This window comes from Polistes canadensis, unplaced genomic scaffold (assembly GCF_001313835.1).
Source record: "Polistes canadensis isolate GaletaPanama2010 unplaced genomic scaffold, ASM131383v1 scaffold_162, whole genome shotgun sequence".
Lineage (NCBI taxonomy): Eukaryota > Metazoa > Arthropoda > Insecta > Hymenoptera > Vespidae > Polistes > Polistes canadensis.
In genome coordinates, this window is record NW_014569709.1 from 333,196 (window position 1) to 340,308 (window position 7,113).

Sequence of the window (7,113 nt, forward strand, 5' to 3'; positions counted from 1 at the left end):
TATTGTTTATATATTACTATATATATTATATTGTTTATATATTGTATATATATTACTCCTTTTGTTGCCTGGACTATACAGGGAAATATATTGGATCATTTTTGAGATATCGTTTATACATTGATAACGTGATTGAAATGATATATCATTCGATTATTAAATAGTCATACGATTTAAAATTACTTGAATTAGAATAATAATGAATTAACAAGAATGGCAAAGGAAATAAAAAATATTCAAATCGAATTAAAATTCAACGTAATCCCATTATATATAATATATATGGGGGACCTCTCTTTCGTTTTATCTATCTATCTATCTATCTATTTATATATATCTCTATCTATTTGTATAAATAAGTACTTACGTAAATATATACCTATCGTAATGTAATTAATTATTATCATGTGATATTATAGAAAATGACAATCTTATTTTAAATAATATTTCTTAAATAGGAATATCATCTAATCCAAAGAATTCGATTAAGGAATATTTCTCGATTTCTTAACAAAAATTTAAAAACGTATCGGAACGATCTACGAATTGGAGAGATTTCATTTAAAGAGTAGAATAGGGGGATGGAACTGAAAGAGGTGCAGTAGAATGAATTCGGTGCATCTTCGAAAAGAAAAAAGAAAACAAAACCAACAAACTACAAGAGGAAGGATATATATATATATATATATATATATATATATATATATAAAACGAAAGATTAGATGAAAGAGAGATTACAAGGAAGAAAAAAAAAATTAAAAAAAAAAAATGAGAAGTATTTAAATGTGCAAAGAAAAAAGAAGAAAGGAAGATGAAAGATGGCAAAGTAGTAAAAGAAGAAGAAAAAAAAAAATAAAAACCATAAGGGATCTTCAGTTTCCGGTGCACGTCGATCGGATAATCGAAAGGTGCCTCATCTTCATTGACCGTTCAGAATAAAAGTTAAATCTTCCCAATTATCGAGTTGATAGAGTAATAGAGAAATATAGAATGTGTGTGTGTGTGTGTGTGTGTTTGTGTATTAGATAGAAAGAGTAGGACAAAGTCAACGATGAAAGTTTCATCAGGAAGCGTCTATCATGGTGTCGGTGGACCATGGAAGATATGTGAGCGTTCAATGTTTAACTACGTGATACTCTCATCAGTCGAGTGGACCCTTAGGATCACTTTTATCTTCTATCTTTCTCCTTAGGGAGATCCTATAAGATGCTTTTCTTCTTCTTCTTATTATTATTATTATTATTATTATTTTTATTTTATTTTCTTTTCTTTATGTTTCACGTTACACTGTCTCTCTTCTTTACTAAATTAAGTTTTATTTCATTCTATCTTTCTCTCTCTCTCTCTCTCTCTTTCTCTCTTGATGTTCACACAAAGAAGCCCTCCACCCCCTCCCAACGCCCACTCCCCCCTAAAATGGAACACATAGGTTAGGTTCGAAACGTTCACCGTTTCAAGTGGAAAATCCGTTAAGTAAACTTCCCAGTTATATCCACCTATCCAAAGGAAAGGTGTGTATGTATATGTGTGTGTTTGCACTATACTACTCCAACCAATAGAACTTTACGATATGCCTTAACCATGGTTAACGTTTTTTCTACTATCTATCTTTCTTTATTTCTTTTTACTTTATATCTTTGATTTTTTTTTTTTCTTTTTTCTTACTCTTCTTCTTCTTCTTCTACTATTTTACGACGATTAATTTAAGTTACTGGTAGTTTGGAGCACAAGAAGAATAAACGACTGGTTTTAAACTACTTAAGAATAAAAGGGATTATTGTTATTGCATTTTATACGATAGCTGTCTGTTTAACGATAGAAATAAATTTGAAAGAAAAAAAAAAAAAATGTGTTTCTTCGTTCTCTTTAATAAAAGACATGCGAACGTACGATTGAATCCGAACGAAAATAATTTACGTATCGAATATTACGAAAAAAATGTTTCGTGTAAATTTTTTGTAATTAAGTTGCATTAAATGCAAAAAAAACATTTTTCAACACCGAAACAATTTTAATCCGAGCACCGATGCAACAATCATTTCGAAATACAATTATTATGCAATCGTTCTAATCTCGTTTTTTAAAAAAAATTGTTCTTGTTTCTTGGATGCTGTGGAGGAGGCAGGGGGAGGGGGAGGAGGAGGTTAACACAACAGGTATCTGATACATCAGCACCCATTCGTTATTGGGCAACGTTCCAAGTTGTTAAAAGAACGTTCTTAAGATAAAAAACAAGAAAAAGATCCGCAATAATTCCACGTTGAAATCATATTCCGAAGATGATAAACGAAAAAATAAAATAAAATGGCAGAAACATCGTTTATAAGCACAAGGTAAAGGAAATAAAAAAAAAGAGGTGTAGAAGAAGAAGAAAAATGTATTCGTGGATCTCTAAAATTAGCGTTTAGAAACTAATGAACGGAAAAGGGGGAAAAAGACAAAAAGAAAAATGAAACTACGAGATAAAACTCGGACGATTGTGAGAGATTGCTTGTGAAAAATAAAAAACGAAGAAGTGTGATAGAGGGTAGTAAAAGAAGAGAAGGGTGGAGGAGGTGGAGGAAATTAAACGAAAACAAGCTGATAAGACAACTTCCGTTGACTAGCAACTATACTCTACGTTTTTCTTTTTTATTTCGTAGTATAGAGTTTCTTTCTTTTATTTCTTATCTGTTTTAGACTAAAAAAAAAAAAAGAAAAAAAACGAAAGAGAATATTTAAAAAAAAATATTATACGTTCTTTATATTTCGAAAAATAAAGATGGCAACGATTGATTAACGTATTGATCTTGCTATAAATTGAAATACAATAAAAATCTAAATAAAAATATGATTCAATCGATTGATTTTTAAATAAATTGAGATTAATTTTGTTTTATTTTTATGATTATTATTCGTTCTATTTACGAAATACGAGGGAAACAATACGATTATTTTTTCTTTTTTTATTCCTCTTCTTTTTCTTCTACTTTTTATTTTATCTCTCAAAGAAAATCTTCTATTTATTAGAAAAGGATTAAAGTAGAAGAGATAGAGAAATAGAGAGAGATAGAGATAGAGAGATAGAGAGAAAGGAAAATACAATTGAATTAGTCGACTGATATTTCTGCTGTTCCATCAGAGAAACGAACGAACCCTTCGTTACTGACGATTGTAACTAATTCCCTTTAGCAGGACGGTAAATCGAATGAATTTATCTGGAAACTCGAAGGGAGGAAGGTAAAGATGGCGAAGATACCAGATTAACGTTGCTACGATCATTTGTATACGTTTCTATTAAATTTTACTACACGCGATTTTATATTCACGATCATTTTCAACATTTTCTTTTTTTGTTTCTCTCTCTCTTTAATATTATATAACATTGCATTTAAAATCGTTTTAATAAAAAGAAATATTGATGCAATTAATTAAACACGAATCAAGTATTATACGATAATACACAAACACAAATATTATTTAATTGTACGACGTTGCATATGAAAACTTTAGCGTGGATAAAAACGATACAATGCAACGTAACAAAAACATCGTACAATAAAACACAAGGGGGATCTCGTTCAAAATTATTTATTCTTATTTTGAAATAATATAACAAACAATATAGAACAATATATTATAGAAAAAATTAGTCGAATAATTTCTAAATTATTAATTTAAATCTCAAAGGAAATTTTAGACGGTTATTAAATCTTATGAATAATTTATTTTGAACTAGTTGTACGTTTCATTCCTTACTGGGGACTTCATCAGCAACTTGATCATTTACAGTTCACGTGTCAATACATATTATCTTTTTTACAGAGTCATACATTTCAATAAAACTTAACATATTACAATACAATTTGATCCTAAACACCTTATCTTATCATACGTAATCAAATACTGATTCTATCTAGACTAGTGTTTAATAATCTAGGTATCTTCAGTATTGAAAATATGGTAAATATTTTTTATGCTAAAAGTAAATAAATTTTAATAAAACTTATATTAAATTAAAGTACACTCTTTGGTCTACGCGTAGAATACCATATCGATTAATAAATTTAGCATATAAACTTCAAAAAATGTCAGAGAATACAATGCTGTAAATGGGGCATCATTGCAATTTTTTTAAAAAGTTTCGGTAAATATTTTTTATACTTTTTGCAAATGGATATTAATGATTTTTATATTAAATAAAAGTACATTCTTTTGTCTACGCGTAGCATATCATTTTAGGATATAAATCGATTTGCAAAGGTTTAAAAAATATCAAAGAATGCAATGCTGTAAATTTTTTCTACTTTGCCATTTCTTTAAAAAGTTTTGGCAAATATTTTTTATACTTAAAGTGAATAAATTTTAATAAAACTTATATTAAATTAAAGTACACTCTTTTTGATTTCTCGATTACTACACTTTCCTTCCATACACGTATTGAAAAAAGTTCTAGATTATTATAATAATAGATAGACGTTTTGATTGGTGTAAAATCTAATGTAAGTGAAGGATCATCAACAGGTTCTTCGTGGAATCAGTGGAATAGTCATTGGCACAATTCCAAAGAAGAGAATTCACGAACGATGCGTCAGTTTCGACAACGGGCCACAGGTGCGCCAAACGAGCAAAACAAGGGATGCAGGAGGTTGCAAGAGCAAGAAGAGAGAAACCTTTTATCGAAGGTGGCAAGGATAGTGAAAAAAAAAAAGAGAATAAAAGAAAAAGAGAGAAGCATTCGTGAAACGATCGAGAACGGGAAAAAAAATGGGGAAAGAAACGAGACATCGAAGTAGTTTAAATACCCTCAAGGAAAATACTACCCGCCCATTTGTTTTTTTTTATTTTTTCCTTGCATATTTAACACACATTATATCGAGAATCTAAAAAGAAAAGAAACATTTGCATTCCGAACTTTGGAATCTCATTCTTGTTTTCTTTCGATACATTTACACTTTGCACTGGTGTGTCTCGTGTCGTTTGAGATTTATTTTATTATGGTTCTTCACGTTTTTCAGGGAAGGCAATTATTTTATTCCTCATTTGTATACACGTTTCACTGGATAAATTACTTTTGAGATTGTTCCTGTTTTTTATTTTGTTTTTTTATCTAAAAGTTCTCCACTCGTATTTTTATAATATTCTAAACGCGAATTTTGTATTCTAATATTAATTGACTGTTAAAACTTTGGAGCTCTCTTTCTGAATTTTATTCGGCACTGATTTCACTCTACCATAATAAGCCACTTAAACAATTTTTTGTTTGTTTCTTTCATGGAGATTGCGAATAATATAAAAATATTTGCATAAATTAACAATAATTAGTTGTAAGGGTGTTTGTAAAGTAATAAACAAATTGTTTATTTTAAAAAGGAACAAAATTTTGTAGCTTGTTAGTTTCTTTTTTAAATTTCGTTAGCACTAATTCATTGAACAACCATACACTTAAAAACTTTTCATAAAAATCTTCGATAATTAAAAATGAAAAAGTACGTATACAAATTTGTGAATTAACTTATACAAAAAAGAAAAATAAACGTATATTCATTTTCAAAATATTTTTTTTTCAAAAGAAATAAAACCGAAAAAATTGTGAAAAAGTTTGATCACGTCGAATAAAAACATTTATCCAATTTAATATCAGTGTGAATTTTGTCAAAATGCAAGCGAGGATGTTGAATCTGGATTGACTAACTCGTAGTCTGGGAAAATTTAACCGGAGGTGAGAGAAAGAATCGTCATCAACAGGTATTCACAGTTCGGATTCGGTTCAAGTCCAATAAGAAAAAGGGTATTGGTGGTAAAACTGCACTTTACACAAATCTTACAATCTAATCGACAACCGATAGAAAAACGAAAACGAAAAAGAAAAAGAAAAGAAATGCAATGAAAAGAAAACATGAACGAGCGAGTAAACAACAAATTGCACGTACAAGAAAACGATTTAATTCTAATCATATATAAAAAAGAAAAGGAAAATTAAATTGTTAGAAAAGAAACGAACGATTTACACCCCCGTCAAGAAAAAAAAATAAAAAGAAGATTATCTCTCTCAATAAATAAACAACAATAAAAGCATAGAAGAAGGAATACAAAAAAATGATGAATAAAATGATTAAAACTTACCGTATTATAGAAACACGTTAGAACATATATTTCCTAATAGACGTTCCTAGTATATCCTTCGAGAATAAAACAACGTCCACTGGTTGGAAATCCTCCCAAATGTTATGGTGATCTTCTTCACGATGGTCAAGTACCACAAGCAAGGACAAGGTCGGGAACAACGTGCCGGCAGTTATCTTTGTAGAATAATAAAAAGATGACGACGAAGATGATGACGATGACGATGATGATTCAAATAAGACGGATAACAATTTGTTCGTAATTAACAACGATAACGTTGTCAACGATAATGATGATGATGATGATGATGCCGACAACAAGAACAAGAACAACAACAACAACGACGATGAAAATTGTTTCAATGGGATCCTTAAAAGCATATCACTGTTCGCGAATCTTGGTGTTCGGGGGTGTTGGGAAAATTTTAGGGGATGATCCTTTATTGTATACTTCTGTTTATCACCAATAATAATAATAATAATAATAATAATAATAATAAATTAACATAGAAAAAAAATATTTGTACGATTATTAATAAATCTCACGTAACGGGGGTAAAATGAAAATTGGAGAGAGAAACAAAAAAAAGAAATATATAAAGAAATGACGTGTGTATGATTAAATAATCGAACGAATTAAATGAGTGAATGAATAAGTAAGACAGACAGAATGAGAGAGAGAGAGATAAAGAGAGAGATAGATAGAGATAGAGAGAGAAAATTATAGAGAGAAGAATAGAGAAAGAGAGATCACCGGGGCGCGCGCGGTTTCACTCGTTGGGGGTGTCGCGGTGCGACTGTAGCACAATCGCAACCCTCTCACGTTCTCGCGGCTTCCATCCCCCTACTACTATTCCCTTCTCCCCTTCTACCTTCATCCCTCTGTCTCACCCTCCCCACTCGTCGCACGCGACTTCTCCCCACCATGACTCCCACACAACTTCTCTCCCTCTTCTCTTAACTTAACTTCACTTCACTACTCTTCTCATCTCATCTCTAGCCCGGCTTT

General features: G+C 30.3%; 1 protein-coding gene across 1 annotated transcript in view; it reads right to left on the reverse strand.

Annotated features, from left to right (window-relative positions):
• LOC106789061 (lachesin-like) overlaps positions 1-6,559 on the reverse strand; it is a 132,510-nt gene extending 125,951 nt beyond the window's left edge. Inside the window, exon 1 of the mRNA XM_014752894.1 lies at positions 6,106-6,559. The gene's annotated coding sequence lies outside the window, so the exon portion shown is untranslated. The remainder of the gene's footprint in view (positions 1-6,105) is intronic.
• Positions 6,560-7,113: the final 554 nt, after the last annotated feature.